Raw genomic sequence first — 18979 nt, 5'->3', positions numbered from 1 at the left:
ACATGCATACAAACACTCAAGAGGCAGACAGACAATCGACAGGCTAATTTAAAGAGGCACCGGGTAGGAATTTACCTGTCTTGTGGCCTTCTGGAAGCCGGAAGTGGACACGGAGACAGACCGACACAAAACAGGAGAATACAGACAAAGGCTGTATTTTGGAGATGATAAGGCTCCGTTTGTCCCACTTTCCGGAGGTCCGCTCCGGTCGGTTGGTTTCCGGCCCTCTGAACCAGCAAATCCGGGGCCCCACGATGGGCGCCAAATGAAGTGGAAATCAATCAATAAATTGATTATTTTGTGTATCTGCCCCTGGCCAAATTAAAGAAACAGTGCGTGCATGCTCCCTGAAGTAATTCACACCAGACACAAGTTTCAGGTTAATGAAAAACTTGAGGAATGTTTATTAGAGGGGGTGGCATGCCCCTTATAAAGCAAAATTACATCATAAGCATTGTCAGAGATAACATTGATTTATACATCAATAATTGGTTAGGGGTTAAGTGGTTGATTCATTGCTCGTCCTACCGGGTGTGATGTCACTGGCATCTTGCAGGTCTCCCCCAGATTCCAGCGCCATCTTGTTAGTGAGGGTGTTATTCGATGACTAAGGGAAACTCCCTGGCAATAGCGGCCATTTTAGGTAAATCACATAGAATGGTAAATGCTGATCAAGAACTATATAAATTAAATAGACATTTTACTGACTAAAAATTAGGATAATATTTCATGTCCACAACAGCGATAAAAGACAAGACGCTTCTGGATAGGGAAAAAAAGTGATCTGATTATGACATCATAATGCAAAAAAATAACAAAAGCTTACGACACTTGAGGTTCCTAGTTAATCTCCCATTCAAGTACTAACCAGGCCCGAGCCTGGATGGCTTTTGAGATCTGATGAGATCAGGCACTTTCAGACTAGCAAAACCGTAGGCGAAATTAAGGGAATGCGATCTTGCTGATGTTGGTAGAATATCAAACACTGGTTGCGATAAAAGACAAGACGCTTCTGGATAGGGAAAAAAGTGGTCTCATTATGACATCATAATGCAAAAAAGAAATAAAAAAAAAGAAATGGCACCTGAGGTTCCTAGTTGATCTCCCATACAAGTACTAACCAGGCCCAAGTCTGGATGGCTTCTGAGATCTGGAATTTTCAGATTTGTATGACCGTAGGCTAAATTAAGAGAATGCGATTTCGCTGATGTTGGTAGAATATCAAACACTGGTTGCGACAAAAGACAAGACGCTTCTGGATAGGGAAAAAAGTGATCTGATTATGACATCATGAAAAAGAAATAAACAAAAGCCTACAGCACCTGAGGATCCTAGTTGGTCTCACATACAAGTACTAACCAGGCCCTAGTCTGGATGGCTTCTGAGAACTTTTGAGATCAGGCACTTTCAAACTAGTATGGCCATAGGCAAGATTAAAGAATGCGATCTTGCTGATGTTGGTAGAATATCAAACACTGGTTGCGACAAAAGAAAATTCGTTTCTGGATAGGGAAGAAAGTTGACTGATTATGACATCATAATGCAAAAAAGAAATAAACAAAAGCTTACAGCACCTGAGGTTCCTAGTTGGTCTCCCATACAAGTACTAACCAGGCCCAAGTCTGGATGGATTCTGAGATCTGAAGAGATCAGGCACTTTTCGGCTGGTATGGCTGTATGCGAAATTAAGAGAATGCAATCTCGCTGATGTTGGTAGAATATCAAACACTGGTTGCGACAAAAGACAAGACGCTTCTGGATAGGGAAAAAGTGATCTGATTGTGACATCATAATGCAAAAAAGAAATAAAGAAAAGCTTACGGCACCTGAGGTTCCTAGTTGGTTTCCCATGCAAGTACTAACCAAGCCAGAGTCTGGATGGTTTCTGAGATCTGATGAGATCATGCACTTACAGACTGGTATGGCCGTAAGGCAAAACTAAGATACTGCGATTTCGCGGATGTTGGTAGAATATCAAACACTGGTTGCGACAAAAGACAAGACGCTTCTGGATAGGGAAAAAAGTGATCTGGTTATGACATCATAATGCAAAAAAGAAATAAAAAACTTGGGCCTGGTTAGTACTTGTATGGGAGACCAACTAGGAACCTCAGGTGCCGTAAGCTTTTGTTTATTTCTTTTTTGCATTATGATGTCATAATCAGATCAATTTTACCCTATCGAGAAGCATCTTGTCTTTTGTCGCAACCAGTGTTTGATATTCTACCAACATCAGTGAAATGGCATTGGATAAATTTTGCCTATGGCCATACCAGTCTGAAAATGCCAGATCTCAGAAGCTATCCAGACTCGGGCCTGGTTAGTACTTGTATGGGAGACCAACTAGGAACATCAGGTGCCGTAAGCTTTTGTTTATTTCTTTTTTGCATTATGATGTCATAATCAGATCACTTTTTCCCTATCCAGAAGCGTCTTGTCTTTTGTCGCAACCAGTGTTTGATATTCTACCAACATCAGTGAAATTGCATTCAATTAATTTTCTCTATGGCCATAGCAGTCTGAAAATGCCTAATCTCGTCAGATCTCAGAAGCCATCCTGACTCAGGCCTGGTTAGTACTTGTATGGGAGACCAACTAGGAACCTCAGGTGCCGTAAGCTTTTGTTTATTTATTTTTTGCATTATGATGTCATAATCAGATCACTTTTTTCCCTATCCAGAAGCATCTTGTCTTTTGTCGCAACCAGTGTTTTATATTCTACCAACATCAGTGAAATTGCATTCGATTAAATTTACCCTATGGCCATACCAGTCTGAAAATGCCAGATCTCAGAAGCTATCCAGACTCGGGCCTGGTTAGTACTTGTATGGGAGACCAACTAGAAACCTCAGGTGCCATAAGCTATTGTTTATTTCTTTTTTGTATTATGATGTCATAATCAGATCACTTTTTTCCCTATCCAGAAGCGTCTTGTATTTTGTTGTAACCAGTGTTTGATATTCTACCAACATCAGTAAAATTGCATTCGGTTAATTTTGCATATGGCCATACCAGTCTGAAAATGCCTGATCTTGTCAGATCTCAGAAGCCATCCAGACTCGGGCCCGGTTAGTACTTGTATGGGAGTCCAATTAGGAACCTCAGGTGCCATTAAGCTTTTGTTTATTTCTTTTTTGCATTATGATGTCATAATCAGACCACTTTTTTCCTTCTACAGAAGCGTCTTGTCTTTTGTCGCAACCAGTGTTTGATATTCTACCAACATCAGTGAAATTGCATTCTATTAATTTTGCCTATTGCCATGCCAGTCTGAAAATGCCTGATCTCGTCAGATCTCAGAAGCCATCCAGACTCGGGCCTGGTTAGTACTTGTATGGGAGACCAACTAGGAACCTCAGGTGCCGTAAGCTTTTGTTTATTTCTTTTTTGCATTATGATGTCATAATCAGATCACTTTTTCCCTATCCAGAAGCGTCTTGTCTTTTGTCGCAACCAGTGTTTGATATTCTACCAACATCAGTGAAATTGCATTCAATTAATTTTGTCTATGGCCATAGCAGTCTGAAAATGCCTAATCTCGTCAGATCTCAGAAGCCATCCCGACTCAGGCCTGGTTAGTACTTGTATGGGAGACCAACTAGGAACCTCAGGTGCCGTAAGCTTTTGTTTATTTCTTTTTTTGCATTATGATGTCATAATCAGATCACTTTTTCCCTTTCCAGAAGCGTCTTGTCTTTTCTCGCAACCAGGGTTTGATATTCTACCAACATCAGTGAAATTGCATTCAATTAATTTTGCCTATGGCCATACCAGTCTGAAAGTGCCTGATCTCGTCAGATCTCAGAAGCTATACAGACTCGGGCCTCGTTAGTACTTGTATGGGAGACCAACTAGGTACCTCAGGTGATGTAAGCTTTTAATTATTTCTTTTTTGCATTATGATTTCATAATCAGATAACTTTTTTCCCTATCCAGAAGCGTCTTGTCTTTTGTCGCAACCAGTGTTTGATATTCTACCAACATTAGTGAAATTGCTTTCAATAAATTTTGCCTATGGCCATACCAGTCTGAAAATGCCAGATCTCAGAAGCTATCCAGACTCAGGCCTGGTTAGTACATGTACGGGAGACCAACTAGAAACCTCAGGTGCCATAAGCTTTTGTTTATTTCTTTTTTGCATTATGATGTCATATTCAGATCACTTTTTTCCCTATCCATAAGCGTCTTGTCTTTTGTCGCAACCAGTGTTTGATATTCTACCAACATCAGTGAAATTGCATTCGATTAATTTTGCCTATGGCCATACCAGTCTGAAAATACCTGGTCTCAGCAGATCTCATAAGCCATCCAGACTCGGGCCTGGTTACTACTTGTATGGGAGACCAACTAGGAACCTCAGGTGCCTTAAGCTTTTGTTTATTTCTTTTTTGCATTATGATGTCATAATCAGATCACTTTTTTCCCTATCCAGAAGCGTCTTGTCTTTTGTCGCAACCAGTGTTTGATATTCTACCAACATCAGTGAAATTGCATTCATTTAATATTGCCTATGGCCATACCAGTCTAAAAATGCCTGATCTTGTCAGATCTCAAAAGCCATTCCGACTCGTGCCTGGTTAGTACTTGTATGGGAGACCAACTAGGAACCTCAGGTGCTGTAAGCTTTTGTTTATTTATTTTTTGCATTATGATGTCATAATCAGATCACTTTTTTCCCTATCCAGAAGCTTCTTGTCTTTTGTCGCAACCAGTGTTTGATATTCTACCAACATCAGTGAAATTGCATTTGTGTAATTTTGCCTATGACAATACCATTCTGAAAATGCCTGATTTCGTCAGATCTCAAAAACCATACAGACTCGGGTCTCGTTAGTACTTGTATGGGAGACCAACTAGGAACCTCAGGTGCCTTAAGCTTTTGTTTATTTCTTTTTTGCATTATTAAGTCATAATCAGATCACTTTTTTTCCTATCCAGAAGCGTCTTGTCTTTTGTCGCAACCAGTGTTTGATATTCTACCAACATCAGTGAAATTGCATTCGATTAGTTTTGCCTGTGGCAATACCAGTCTGAAAATGCCTGATCTCGTCAGATCTCAGAAGCCATCCAAACTCGGGCCTAGTTAGTACTTGTATGGGAGACCAACTAGCAACCTCAGGTGCCATAAGCTTTTGTTTATTTCTTTTTCGCATTATGATGTCATAATCAGATCACTTTTTTCCCTATCCAGAAGCGTCTTGTCTTTTGTCGTAACCAGTGTTTAATATTCTACCAACATCAGTGAAATTGCATTCAATTATTTTTGCCTCTGGCCATACCAGTCTGAAAATGACTGATCTAATCAGATCTCAGAAGCCATCCAGACTCGGGCCTGGATAGTACTTGTATGGGAGACCAACTAGGAACCTCAGGTGCCTTAAGCTTTTGTTTATTTCTTTTTTGCATTATTAAGTCATAATCAGATCACTTTTTTTCTTATCCAGAAGCGTCTTGTCTTTTGTCGCAACCAGTGTTTGATATTCTACCAACATCAGTGAAATTGCATTCGATTAATTTTGCATATGGCCATACCAGTCTGAAAATGCCTGATCACGTCAGATGTCAGAAGCCATACAGACTCGGGTTCTGGTTAGTACTTGTATGGGAGACCAACTAGGAACTTTAGGTGCCATAAGCTTTTGTTTATTTCTTTTTTGCATGATGATGTCATAATCAGATCACTTTTTTCCCTATCCAGAATCTTCTTGTCTTTTGTCGCAACCAGTGTTTGATATTCTACCAACATCAGTGAAATTGCATTCGTGTAATTTTGCCTATGGCAATACCATTCTGAAAATGCCTGATTTCGTCAGATCTCAAAAACCATACAGACTCGGGCCTCATTAGTACTTGTATGGGAGACCAACTAGGAACCTCAGGTGCCGTAAGCTTTTGTTTATTTCTTTTTTGCATTATGATGTCATAATCAGATCACTTTTTTCCCTATCCAGAAGCGTCTTGTATTTTGTTGTAACCAGTGTTTGATATTCTACCAACAACAGTAAAATTGCATTCGATTAATTTTGCCTATGGCCATACCAGTCTGAAAGTGCCTGATCTCGTCAGATCTCAGAAGCTATACAGACTCGGGCCTCGTTAGTACTTGTATGGGAGACCAACTAGGTACCTCAGGTGATGTAAGCTTTTAATTATTTCTTTTTTGCATTATGATGTCATAATCAGATAACTTTTTTCCCTATCCAGAAGCGTCTTGTCTTTTGTCGCAACCAGTGTTTGATATTCTACCAACATTAGTGAAATTGCATTCAATAAATTTTGCCTATGGCCATACCAGTCTGAAAATGCCAGATCTCAGAAGCTATCCAGACTCAGGCCTGGTTAGTACATGTACGGGAGACCAACTAGAAACCTCAGGTGCCATAAGCTTTTGTTTATTTTATTTTTTGCATTATGATGTCATATTCAGATCACTTTTTTCCCTATCCATAAGCGTCTTGTCTTTTGTCGCAACCAGTGTTTGATATTCTACCAACATCAGTGAAATTGCATTCGATTAATTTTGCCTATGGCCATACCAGTCTGAAAATACCTGGTCTCGTCAGATCTCAGAAGCCATCCAGACTCGGGCCTGGTTAGTACTTGTATGGGAGACCAACTAGGAACCTCAGGTGCCTTAAGCTTTTGTTTATTTCTTTTTTGCATTATGATGTCATAATCAGATCACTTTTTTCCCTATCCAGAAGCTTCTTGTCTTTTGTCGCAACCAGTGTTTGATATTCTACCAACATCAGTGAAATTGCATTTGTGTAATTTTGCCTATGACAATACCATTCTGAAAATGCCTGATTTCGTCAGATCTCAAAAACCATACAGACTCGGGTCTCGTTAGTACTTGTATGGGAGACCAACTAGGAACCTCAGGTGCCTTAAGCTTTTGTTTATTTCTTTTTTGCATTATTAAGTCATAATCAGATCACTTTTTTTCCTATCCAGAAGCGTCTTGTCTTTTGTCGCAACCAGTGTTTGATATTCTACCAACATCAGTGAAATTGCATTCGATTAATTTTGCCTATGGCCATACCAGTCTGAAAATACCTGGTCTCATCAGATCTCATAAGCCATCCAGACTCGGGCCTGGTTAGTACTTGTATGGGAGACCAACTAGGAACCTCAGGTGCCTTAAGCTTTTGTTTATTTCTTTTTTGCATTATGATGTCATAATCAGATCACTTTTTTCCCTATCCAGAAGCGTCTTGTCTTTTGTCGCAACCAGTGTTTGATATTCTACCAACATCAGTGAAATTGCATTCATTTAATTTTGCCTATGGCCATACCAGTCTAAAAATGCCTGATCTTGTCAGATCTCAAAAACCATCCAGACTCGGGCCTGGTTAGTACTTGTATGGGAGACCAACTAGGAACCTCAGGTGCCATAAGCTTTAGCGTGGGGCATCGGGCTATGACCTCTGGCCGGTGAGCCGTCCTAAGGAAGACAAGGTTGGACGGGGGAATCCTGGGGGTAGGAAAGGAGATTGATCACCTCCAGGTACACGGTAGAGACTTCTGCAGAGCCACCGGTATGTTCCGGCCCCTTTGATTGACCCGTCCACGTGTCTGTGACTGCTTCCCGGGAGGACATCAAAGACAGGTAATATCTTGCCCGGTGTCTCGTTACTCACTTGTTTACCTGCATTTGAGTCTATCTGTTGCCTGGGTGTGTTTGAATTGTTTGCCTGTTTCCCCATTTTGAGATAAAGGGGGGTGGACCTGCAGGGGATTTGCCTGGGGTTCTCTGTTTCCCCTTTTTGGGATAAAGGGGGGGGGACCTGAGGGGACTTGCCTGGGTCTTCGGTTTGTCTGTCTATCTGTTTGTATTTTACCCCTTTTGGGATAAAGGGGGGTGGACCTGAGGGGATTTGCCTGGGTCTTCTGTTGCCTGTTTCACCCCTTTTAGGAACCACGGTGCTGTGGTTGTAAGGAAAAAGGGGGGTTGACCTGTGGATGTGTTCCTGGGGGTCATCTTTTCCTGTTTAACTCTTTTAGGAGCCTCGTGGCTGGGGCTGTAGGGAAAAAGAGGTGTGTTGGATCTGTGGAGATTGTGTAGACTCATAGTTTCCTGGGGATCCTTCTTGTGTCACTTTGATAGCCTAGCTAGCTTCTCTGTGCACGTTACTCTGCTTGCAGAGTGGTGGTACCCTCCAGCTTTGAGCGCTGAGCTGGAGCCATTCCAATTTTTATTTTGTGGTGTGTGAATTCGGGCAGGCATTGCTGTCTTCATCACCACGGAGTAGTGAGACTTATAAAGTGGGTTTTTATAGGGGCACTACAAGAGTGAGGGTAGCGCAGACACTATTAGTGGGCTGCTGTGACGAGGGAGGCATATGGATTTCGGACCGGTGTTAGCTGTTATCCTTGGCCGCTGGTAGTAAGATACTACGGGATTGAGGGAGGTGACTTTGGAGTAAGCACACGAGTAAAGGAAAGGAATTACTGTTGATTTTATTTGAACTGTGATGCATGCACTGTATTTCAAAATTGTACTGTTGTTTTGTTTGTGTAATTAGGAGTTATTTAAACTCCTGTGTCTGTCTCCAAGGATTTTTCCTTGCCTTTTCCCTTTTCTATACTTCCTATATTATTATTCTATCCTCTCCTATTTCTATTGTGAGAGAAGTGATTGGTCACACACTTCTCACCTCGCTCCAATTAGTGACTAGTCTACGTTTTGGGAAGACGCACTTGGGGGGGATCCACCCCTCTCGAGTGTCAGTCCACCATTGTAGACACTGTTTAAAATCTTCTTTCCCCTATATCTGGGATGCCTGTATAGGAGGGGAATGAAACAGGGTTAGGAAAGCCCAATAAGGGCTGGCTAGCGCGTGTGATCTAGTTGAAAAGATTGCTAAAGTGTGTAAAATTGCTGTGCCTTCATGTGGTAGATTGCAGCTAGAATTCAGCAGGAAGATTGGGCTGAGGAAGAACTAGATCACAAAGGGTTAAGAATATATGTATATTATAATCATTGTTTTTGTATTTTGTGTTAGCCGTTACCCTGGTAGAGGGTGGGGGTTTTGTATTGAGTTCCACTGAGAGTATTACTATATTGTGATTGACCTGACTGGATCAGGGATTATTTCAATTATTACTATAAGTATGGGTACCCTAGGTGTATTGTCTAAATGTTGTGTTTTTTTTTGTGTCTCTTTGCTTGCAATAATTGTAACGTAACTGTCCTTCCAGCGCTGACATGGTTAAAAAACTTCATGCTGGCTCTCTCCTCACCCCTCCCTCCTTGCCTTCTGTGAGACGCGAGGGGGGAGAGGGAGGGGTGACATTCCTGGTTTTTCAGTTCTGCGTTCAGTAAAATTATTCAGAAACTAATGATAAGATTTAGCAATGGAATTTTTGCTAGAAAATATTCTAGTTGTGTATTTTGTTATTTTAATAGAAGTTGTGCCATTTATATGACGCCAACAGATTCCGTAGCGCTTTATATATATATATATATATATATATATATATATATATATATATATTTTGTGTTTTGTAATTGAAGTTGATAGGATCGTGTGGGAGACTAGCTCACAAGAATACATTCCACCTTTCTGAGGCTGTATTTCCTTTCCTGGTGCAAAGTATTTTCTCCAGGGATGTAGCTCAGTGTTGATTACGAAGGTTAGGAAAGTGAATCTGATGCAGGAATAGAGAATTATTTGGACGAGTTAAAAATGTAAAGGCAAGTGTGATTTGTTGCATTACTATGCAATGTGGATAGAGGGAATATGCAAAGTTGTTAAGCTAGATTGTGAAGAGGAAAAGTGATTAATGGCTGTAGGTATATTGTTTGCATTCCGTGAGTTTATTTATTTATTTTATTTATTTATTTATTTTTTGCACCATGTTATTTCAAAACTTCACGGGCTGTTAAATGTATAATGCTTTCATTTGTCAGCTGAAATGCCCTAAAAGAAAATGGCCCCTAGAACAAAAGAAGGTTGTCCTTAAAGAGACACAAAGAGACACGTCAGTCCTGGCTCCTGCCCTCACTCTGCCCTTAGTGAGGTCATATCCGCCCATATATATATATATATCGTGAATCCTACTATTAGTTTCCCTATATCAGGAAAGTGTCTGTGAACAAGTGTGTTTTAACTTTGTATAAAAAAAAAAAAAAAAAAAATTGATAACATGATGGAAGAGGGGTTATCTTAAAGAACATTTACTAAAAGAAAGTTCTAATAAACCAAGATTTCTTGAACAAATGGTAATACAATTAGGGATTGGTTTCAAAATGTTTTTACTGGATAATGTTTGCCTCCAGATTAAAAGACTGACTAACATAATTTTTTTGTTGTAAGCCCAGATATTTTATTATTGCATATGCATAGGAATTGAGACTTTGGGCATTATAGTATATTAATTCTAGATCTGTTACTAGCAGCAAGTGCTTAGCCTTATGCCTATCCCACGCATGCTTAAACACTTCTACTGAGTTAACCTCTACCACTACAGTTGGAAGGCTATTCCATGTATCCACTACCCTCTCAGTAATGTAATGCTTCCTGATATCATTTTTAAACCTTTGTCCCTCTATTTTTGAGACTATGTCCTCTTGTTATGGTAGTTTTCCTTCTTTTAAATATAGTCTCCACTTTTACTGTGTTGTTTCCCTTTATGTATTTAAAATGCTTTTATCATCTTTTCACCAAGCTATACCTGTCAAGATCCTTTCACCTTTCCTGGTGAATTTTACCCTGCAATCCATGAACCAGTTTAATAGCCCTTCTTTGAACTCTCTCTAAGGTATCCATATCCTTCTGAAGATATGGTCTCCAGTACTGTATCCAGTACTCTGCACTTCCCTCTTCCTACTGCTAATACCTCTCCCTATGCAACCAAGCATTCTGCTAGCATTTTCCGCTACTCTATTACATTGTACATTGTCATTAACAGCCAGAAACTGGAGAACAAGAAATGCGAATTAATGTATAGCCATTTATAAGCTTAACAAAATCTCCATTATCTTTTCCATTTATTTTCCAGAAGGCAATGTTATTTGTCTATTTTGTATGTTTTAAAAATACATTATCAGTGAAGAGTAGAATAAATTTTATCCCATTTACGAGACATAAAATTGTGATAATGTATATTTGTGATATAAGTAGGAATTACATTTTGAGATGTTAGATATAAATTATTAAATTAAGAACGAGAGTCAGGGATAGCGTCTGTCTCCGCGGGCACAAGACCCCGTGTGGAGAAGTGGTGGGCAAGCCATCATGGGCCACCCATGGGAGTGAAACGTTCGAGGCTTGTGGAGACAAGATGAGCATGTTAGCCTTTTATTATTTTTCTCTAGGGAAAGCATAGGGCCAGTTAATAGTTGTTGTACATGGGCTATTTGCAGCCTCCATTGCATTTCTACCTAGTCTTGATTTCTGATGTATCCTCCATTGCTACATCACCTGTCTGCTCCCTTACCTGCCCACCCCCGCTTATTCCTCCCACCGATCCCTCCCCTTCATCTACAGTCCCCCACTTTCCCCTACTGCCCCTCCCTCTATTTCTCCTTCTCCTCCTCCTACTCCTTCTTCCTGCTCTTACTCCTCCCTCCTCCTCCTACTCCTCCCTCTACTCCACTTTCTCCTCCTACTCCACCTTCTCCTCCTCCTACTCCTTCTTCCTGCTCTTACTCCTCCCTCCTCTTCCTACTCCTCCCTCTACTCCACTTTCTCCTCCTACTCCTCCCTCTACTCCACCTTCTCCTCCTCCTACTCCTTCTTCCTGCTCTTACTCCTCCCTCCTCTTCCTACTCCTCCCTCTACTCCACTTTCTCCTCCTACTCCTTCCTCTACTCCACCTTCTCCTCTTTCCTCCCCCTTCTCCTCTACCCCCCCCTACCCCTTCCTCCTGCTCTTACTCCTCCCTCCTCTTCCTACTCCTCCCTCTATTTCTCCTTCTCCTCCTCCTACTCCTCCCTCTACTCCACTTTCTCCTTCTACTCCACCTTCTCCTCTCTCCTCCTACTTCTCCTCTATTCCTCCTTCTCCTCCTCCTACTCCTCCCTCTACTCCGCCTTCTCCTCCTCCTACTCCACCTTCTTCCCTCTCCCTCTATCCACTACTCATTCTTCCATCTCCCCACCACCATATCTATATCCTTTATATGCTTCCTCCCTTCTTATTCCTTACCAATTTCCTCCACCCATAGACAACTCTGCCTCTACCTGACAACATTACATTTTGCAGGAAAGTTGCTCTGGCCACTCTTCCGCCACTTCCCAGGGGGGAATACCACACTAACGAAAAATTATTCAGACATGAAAGAACTGTTTTGGGCACTCTCAAGGAAATAGTGCGGTCCTGACCCAGATTCCCATGGAAGTAAGACACCTGTAAGGGAGGTGGCTGTCCCTCATGTTTTTTTCTTCATTAAGGCCCCAGAAATCTCATGAAAGGAACACATGAAACATGAACATTCCATTTACAAATCTCTACAGAGGGGGGTCAGCAAGAGAACTGTGAATAGAAAGACAAATACCCCCCAATCTCACACAGAAATAGGTGAGGAAACCTCTTCTACTGCTCCTCATGGTTGCTTTGAACAGATGAAAGAAGAAACAAGACACCTTTCAACAGAGCATGCAGTAGCTTTACCAGATCCTGACTCCACTCTGTTTGCGGATAATGAGGAAAGGTACCATACTGGATTTGCTGTTGCTACAGAAGATCAGGTACGTCAAGCATCTTCACTTTCCTCACTCACATCTGCTCAAGACGCTGAATTGACAGCCTTCTCAGTGGCATACAAAATGCCTGAAGGAAGACATGCCAATATCTACACTGACTCAAGATATGCCCTGGGTGCAGCACAAAAGCTGCCAACCAAGCCACAAGTGCACCAAGGGAAGTGGACAGAAGGGTGTCCGCTAAAGAAACTTCTATACTCACCATGTAGATCCTACCTACAGATCTCAAGCTTCTGAAAGAATGACAAGCAGCTGCTGACCCTGAAGAAATATAAAGCTGGAAAAACAGAAAGGGGCAACCCTTGAAGACGGGCTGTACTCCAACACTCTCAAGCTCTGTTTACCCAAAAACATGTACTGGGCAGTGAGCCCATGGAACTTTATACCTATCCAAGACCCTCATGAACTCTTTGATCTCTAAAATACTCCTAAGCACCTAGCTAACTCTCAATATCCCTTTCAAGAATCCAGGTGACAAAGAGCTACTGGGTCAAATATGCACTAGTTATCATAGACATTTTGTCAGGATGCCCAGAAGCCTAGCCGGTCATCAATGTGACAACCAAGACCATATACCCAATAGTGCATTGTGAAAGTTGCAGAGATCACTCAGTGGATTCATTGTTCCAGATTCAAGACTCTCTCTCTCTGCAACATGAGAAGTAACATTTGTTGATTTTGACACACTTTTGACTCTAAATCAAAAAATGACTTGTTAAATAAAAAGATACCAGCAAGTAGGTGTTTGATGGCCATAATAATGCCTGACCTGCCATCGATGGAAAGCCGAGGACCCCAAAAGGAGACCTCGTGAAGCTGAAGAGATCCAAATGCCAAGCTTCCTCAGGATTATTTGTCCATCCTGAGTTTGTGGGGATATTAATATTGACTAAATGATCCGAGTCCACCTACGCTGATGTAGCGTGGGACAGGTTTAATACTACAATGCATAAGCAAATGCGCCCTAGCCAAGGTTATTATGTCCATACACATAATACATGACAAGGTATTCTTGACACACCACATTCATGCTTCAGAACATAAAGAGGAGCACCCCTCTAAAGGGAAAGTTTGACACATATATATATATATATATATATATATTGATGCCATAGGTGTGCCAAGGGGGGTACCTAATAATAATAATAATATTTTGATTTGCATTTATTGTATCTATTGCAACCAACAACGTTTACCTGTCACCATGACTTGTTGTGCCTATATTCCAGATAACACAGGTCCATATGGTAATGTAAGCTTGTCTATTCATGATGTCCCTCTGAAGAACTAAGAAGACTTTAAGAATCGTTACTTCATAGGGTTTTGTGCCTTTGGGCTAACCTGTCTTCTGGAACTAACCAATAAAGTTTATCCTTTTTTTTTTTAGCAATTAACACTCTATAGGGGGGACTGTTGTAGAATTATTAACCCCTTATAACTTATATCCATTATTAGGCCCCTTATAAACTATATAATCCTTACTGGGCCCCTTTAATACTATATTCTCATATTCAGCTCTCATGCCTCGTAGTTTAAACTTTACAAGATTCCTTTGTTCGTAGAAACAGCATGTCAGCAGAAAATGCTAGAATCTTCTGATTCTAAGAACACACTGTAGCAGATAGTATTGATAGAGTGTATAATTGCCAAAGAGGCCTTGAGAATACTGAGGATACTAACCTTGAAAGACTAAAGGTACCAGCTACTCTTTATGGATAGCTGCCAAAATGCCCCCTCCCATCGAAAGAACTCCTCGTGCTAGCAAGATGGCGCTGAAATCTGGAGGAGAACTTTATGACGTCAGTTATGATGTAAGACGTAACACCCAACAGGGAGGGCATTTAACTAACCACTTCTTCTCTTAGCCAATTGACAATGTTTCCTCACTTCTTATCTTGATTTTATGATGATGTCATTTTGCATTTAAAAAGGCCTGCATAACTGTTTTCCAACCAGATTGCATTAAATTTTCTGAAGTGCTTTTAACCTGAACTCCATGTGTCAGTGTGAGCTTACTTCTGCGTATACGCAATTTAATCATCTCAGATTTGGACAGGAACAGATAGACATTTAAACATATTTGTTTATTTCTAAATTAATCTACATCAATTTCTTTTTTGCATTATGATGTCATATTCAGATCACTTTTTTCCCTATCCATAAGCGTCTTGTCTTTTGTCGCAACCAGTGTTTGATATTCTACCAACATCAGTGAAATTGCATTAGATTAATTTTGCCTATGGCCATACCAGTCTGAAAATACCTGGTCTCGTCAGATCTCATAAGCCATCCAGACTCGGGCTTGGTTAGTACTTGTATGGGAGACCAACTAGGAACCTCAGGTGCCTTAAGCTTTTGTTTATTTCTTTTTTGCATTATGATGTCATAATCAGATCACTTTTTTCCCTATCCAGAAGCGTCTTGTCTTTTGTCGCAACCAGTGTTTGATATTCTACCAACATCAGTGAAATTGCATTCATTTAATTTTGCCTATGGCCATACCAGTCTAAAAATGCCTGATCTTGTCAGATCTCAAAAACCATCCAGACTCGGGCCTGGTTAGTACTTGTATGGGAGACCAACTAGGAACCTCAGGTGCCGTAAGCTTTTGTTTATTTATTTTTTGCATTATGATGTCATAATCAGATCACTTTTTTCCCTATCCAGAAGCTTCTTGTCTTTTGTCGCAACCAGTGTTTGATATTCTACCAACATCAGTGAAATTGCATTTGTGTAATTTTGCCTATGACAATACCATTCTGAAAATGCCTGATTTCGTCAGATCTCAAAAACCATACAGACTCGGGCCTCGTTAGTACTTGTATGGGAGACCAACTAGGAACCTCAGGTGCCTTAAGCTTTTGTTTATTTCTTTTTTGCATTATTAAGTCATAATCAGATCACTTTTTTTCCAATCCAGAAGCGTCTTGTCTTTTGTCGCATCCAGTGTTTGATATTCTACCAACATCAGGGAAATTGCATTCGATTAATTTTGCCTATGGCCATACCAGTCTGAAAATGCCTGATCACGTCAGATCTCAGAAGCCATACAGACTCGGGTCCTGGTTAGTACTTGTATGGGAGACCAACTAGGAACCTCAGGTGCCATAAGCTTTTGTTTATTTCTTTTTTGCATTATGATGTCATAATCAGATCACTTTTTTCCCTATCCAGAAGCTTCTTGTCTTTTGTCGCAACCAGTGTTTGATATTCTACCACCATCAGTGAAATTGCATTCGTGTAATTTTGCCTATGGCAATACCATTCTGAAAATGCCTGATTTCGTCTGATCTCAAAAACCATACAGACTCGGGCCTCATTAGTACTTGTATGGGAGACCAACTAGGAACCTCAGGTGCCGTAAGCTTTTGTTTTTTTCTTTTTTGCATTATGATGTCATAATCAGATCACTTTTTTCCCTATCCAGAAGCGTCTTGTATTTTGTTGTAACCAGTGTTTGATATTCTACCAACATCAGTAAAATTGCATTCGATTAATTTTGCCTATGGCCATACCAGTCTGAAAGTGCCTGATCTCGTCAGATCTCAGAAGCTATACAGACTCGGGCCTCGTTAGTACTTGTATGGGAGACCAACTAGGTACCTCAGGTGCTGTAAGCTTTTAATTATTTCTTTTTTGCATTATGATGTCATAATCAGATAACTTTTTTCCCTATCCAGAAGCGTCTTGTCTTTTGTCGCAACCAGTGTTTGATATTCTACCAACATTAGTGAAATTGCATTCAATAAATTTTGCCTATGGCCATACCAGTCTGAAAATGCCAGATCTCAGAAGCTATCCAGACTCAGGCCTGGTTAGTACATGTATGGGAGACCAACTAGAAACCTCAGGTGCCATAAGCTTTTGTTTATTTCTTTTTTGCATTATGATGTCATATTCAGATCACTTTTTTCCCTATCCATAAGCGTCTTGTCTTTTGTCGCAACCAGTGTTTGATATTCTACCAACATCAGTGAAATTGCATTCAATTAATTTTGCCTATGGCCATACCAGTCTGAAAATGCCTGATCTTGTCAAATCTCAAAAGCCATCCAGACTCGGGCCTGGTTTGTACTTGTATGGGAGACCAACTAGGAACCTCAGGTGCCGTAAGCTTTTGTTTATTTCTTTTTTTGCATTATGATGTCATAATCAGATCAATTTTACCCTATCGAGAAGCATCTTGTCTTTTGTCGCAACCAGTGTTTGATATTCTACCAACATCAGTGAAATTGCATTGGATAAATTTTGCCTATGGCTATACCAGTCTGAAAATGCCAGATCTCAGAAGCTATCCAGACTCGGGCCTGGTTAGTACTTGTATGGGAGACCAACTAGGAACCTCAAGTGCCTTAAGCTTTTGTTTATTTATTTTTTGCATTATGATGTCATAATCAGATCACTTTTTTCCCTATTCAGAAGCATCTTGTCTTTTGTCGCAACCAGTGTTTGATATTCTACCAACATCAGTGAAATTACATTCGATTAATTTTGCCTATGGCCATACCAGTCTGAAAATGCCTGATCTTGTCAGATCTCAAAAGCCATCCAGACTCGGTCCTGGTTTGTACTTGTATGGGAGACCAACTAGGAACCTCAGGTGCCGTAAGCTTTTGTTTATTTCTTTTTTGCATTATGATGTCATAATCAGATCAATTTTACCCTATCGAGAAGCATCTTGTCTTTTGTCGCAACCAGTGTTTGATATTCTACCAACATCAGTGAAATTGCATTGGATAAATTTTGCCTATGGCCATACCAGTCTGAAAATGCCAGATCTCAGAAGCTATCCAGACTCGGGCCTGGTTAGTACTTGTATGGGAGACCAACTAGGAACCTCAAGTGCCTTAAGCTTTTGTTTATTTATTTTTTGCATTATGATGTCATAATCAGATCACTTTTTTCCCTATCTAGAAGCATCTTGTCTTTTGTCGCAACCAGTGTTTGATATTCTACCAACATCAGCGAAATTGCATTTGATTAATTTTGCCTATGGCCATACCAGTCTGAAAATGCCAGATCTCAGAAGCTATCCAGACTCGGGCCTGGTTAGTACTTGTATGGGAGACCAACTAGGAACATCAGGTGCCGTAAGCTTTTGTTTATTTCTTTTTTGCATTATGATGTCATAATCAGATCACTTTTTCCCTATCCAGAAGCGTCTTGTCTTTTGTCGCAACCAGTGTTTGATATTCTACCAACATCAGTGAAATTGCATTCGATTAATTTTGTCTATGGCCATACCAGTCTGAAAATGCCTAATTTCGTCAGATCTCAGAAGCCATCCAGACTCAGGCCTGGTTAGTACTTGTATGGGAGACCAACTAGGAACCTCAGGTGCCGTAAGCTTTTGTTTATTTCTTTTTTTGCATTATGATGTCATAATCAGATCACTTTTTCCCTTTCCAGAAGCGTCTTGTCTTTTGTCGCAACCAGTGTTTGATATTCTACCAACATCAGTGAAATTGCATTCGATTAAATTTACCCTATGTCAATACCAGTCTGAAAATGCCAGATCTCAGAAGCTATCCAGACTTGGGCCTGGTTAGTACTTGTATGGGAGACCAACTAGGAACCTCAGGTGCCATAAGCTTTTGTTTATTTCTTTTTTGCATTATGATGTCATAATCAGATCACTTTTTTCCCTATCCAGAAGCATCTTGTCTTTTGTCGCAACCAGTGTTTGATATTCTACCAACATCAGTGAAATTGCATTCGATTAATTTTGTCTATGGCCATACCAGTCTGAAAATGCCTAATCTCGTCAGATCTTACAAGCCATCCAGACTCGGGCCTGGTTAGTACTTGTATGGGAGACCAACTAGGAACCTCAGGTGTCGTAAGCTTTTGTTTATTTCTTTTTTTGCATTATGATGTCATAATCAGATCACTTTTTCCCTTTCCAGAAGCGTCTTGTCTTTTGTCGCAACCAGTGTTTTATATTCTACCAACATCAGTGAAATTGCATTCGATTATTTTTGCCTATGGCCATACCAGTCTGAAAATGCCTGATCTCATCGGATCTCAGAAGCCATCCAGACTCGGGCCTGGCTAGTATTTGTATGGGAGACCAACCAGGAACCTCAGGTGCCGTAAGCTTTTGTTTATTTCTTTTTTGCATTATGATGTCATAATCAGATCACTTTTTTCCCTATCCAGAGGCATCTTGTCTTTTGTCGCAACCAGTGTTTGATATTCTACCAACATCAATGAAATTGCATTCGATTAAATTTACCCTATGGCCATACCAGTCTGAAAATGCCAGATCTC

At 40.5% G+C, this 18979-nt stretch overlaps 21 pseudogenes; 19 read left to right on the top strand and 2 right to left on the bottom strand.

Annotated features, from left to right (window-relative positions):
• Positions 1-1562: 1562 nt before the first annotated feature.
• On the bottom strand, positions 1563-1681 carry LOC134580030 (5S ribosomal RNA; annotated as a pseudogene).
• A 133-nt stretch (positions 1682-1814) lies between these two features.
• On the bottom strand, positions 1815-1933 carry LOC134580013 (5S ribosomal RNA; annotated as a pseudogene).
• Positions 1934-3252: 1319 nt separating this feature from the next.
• Positions 3253-3371, top strand: LOC134579803 (5S ribosomal RNA; annotated as a pseudogene).
• A 386-nt stretch (positions 3372-3757) lies between these two features.
• On the top strand, positions 3758-3876 carry LOC134579975 (5S ribosomal RNA; annotated as a pseudogene).
• Positions 3877-4253: 377 nt separating this feature from the next.
• LOC134579606 (5S ribosomal RNA) lies at positions 4254-4372 on the top strand (annotated as a pseudogene).
• An 893-nt stretch (positions 4373-5265) lies between these two features.
• On the top strand, positions 5266-5384 carry LOC134579603 (5S ribosomal RNA; annotated as a pseudogene).
• Positions 5385-5518: 134 nt separating this feature from the next.
• LOC134579593 (5S ribosomal RNA) lies at positions 5519-5638 on the top strand (annotated as a pseudogene).
• A 134-nt stretch (positions 5639-5772) lies between these two features.
• Positions 5773-5891, top strand: LOC134579615 (5S ribosomal RNA; annotated as a pseudogene).
• A 134-nt stretch (positions 5892-6025) lies between these two features.
• On the top strand, positions 6026-6144 carry LOC134579974 (5S ribosomal RNA; annotated as a pseudogene).
• A 378-nt stretch (positions 6145-6522) lies between these two features.
• On the top strand, positions 6523-6641 carry LOC134579635 (5S ribosomal RNA; annotated as a pseudogene).
• Positions 6642-7028: 387 nt separating this feature from the next.
• On the top strand, positions 7029-7147 carry LOC134579800 (5S ribosomal RNA; annotated as a pseudogene).
• A 134-nt stretch (positions 7148-7281) lies between these two features.
• Positions 7282-7400, top strand: LOC134579955 (5S ribosomal RNA; annotated as a pseudogene).
• A 7544-nt stretch (positions 7401-14944) lies between these two features.
• LOC134579979 (5S ribosomal RNA) lies at positions 14945-15063 on the top strand (annotated as a pseudogene).
• A 134-nt stretch (positions 15064-15197) lies between these two features.
• Positions 15198-15316, top strand: LOC134579950 (5S ribosomal RNA; annotated as a pseudogene).
• Positions 15317-15703: 387 nt separating this feature from the next.
• LOC134579660 (5S ribosomal RNA) lies at positions 15704-15823 on the top strand (annotated as a pseudogene).
• Positions 15824-16210: 387 nt separating this feature from the next.
• On the top strand, positions 16211-16329 carry LOC134579761 (5S ribosomal RNA; annotated as a pseudogene).
• A 377-nt stretch (positions 16330-16706) lies between these two features.
• LOC134580158 (5S ribosomal RNA) lies at positions 16707-16825 on the top strand (annotated as a pseudogene).
• A 377-nt stretch (positions 16826-17202) lies between these two features.
• On the top strand, positions 17203-17321 carry LOC134580109 (5S ribosomal RNA; annotated as a pseudogene).
• Positions 17322-17939: 618 nt separating this feature from the next.
• On the top strand, positions 17940-18058 carry LOC134580136 (5S ribosomal RNA; annotated as a pseudogene).
• Positions 18059-18436: 378 nt separating this feature from the next.
• On the top strand, positions 18437-18555 carry LOC134579977 (5S ribosomal RNA; annotated as a pseudogene).
• A 134-nt stretch (positions 18556-18689) lies between these two features.
• LOC134579728 (5S ribosomal RNA) lies at positions 18690-18808 on the top strand (annotated as a pseudogene).
• Positions 18809-18979: the final 171 nt, after the last annotated feature.

This window comes from Pelobates fuscus, chromosome 12, assembly GCF_036172605.1.
Source record: "Pelobates fuscus isolate aPelFus1 chromosome 12, aPelFus1.pri, whole genome shotgun sequence".
Lineage (NCBI taxonomy): Eukaryota > Metazoa > Chordata > Amphibia > Anura > Pelobatidae > Pelobates > Pelobates fuscus.
Note: the sequence above shows the minus strand (reverse complement) of the source record. Positions and strands in the feature narration are given on the sequence as shown.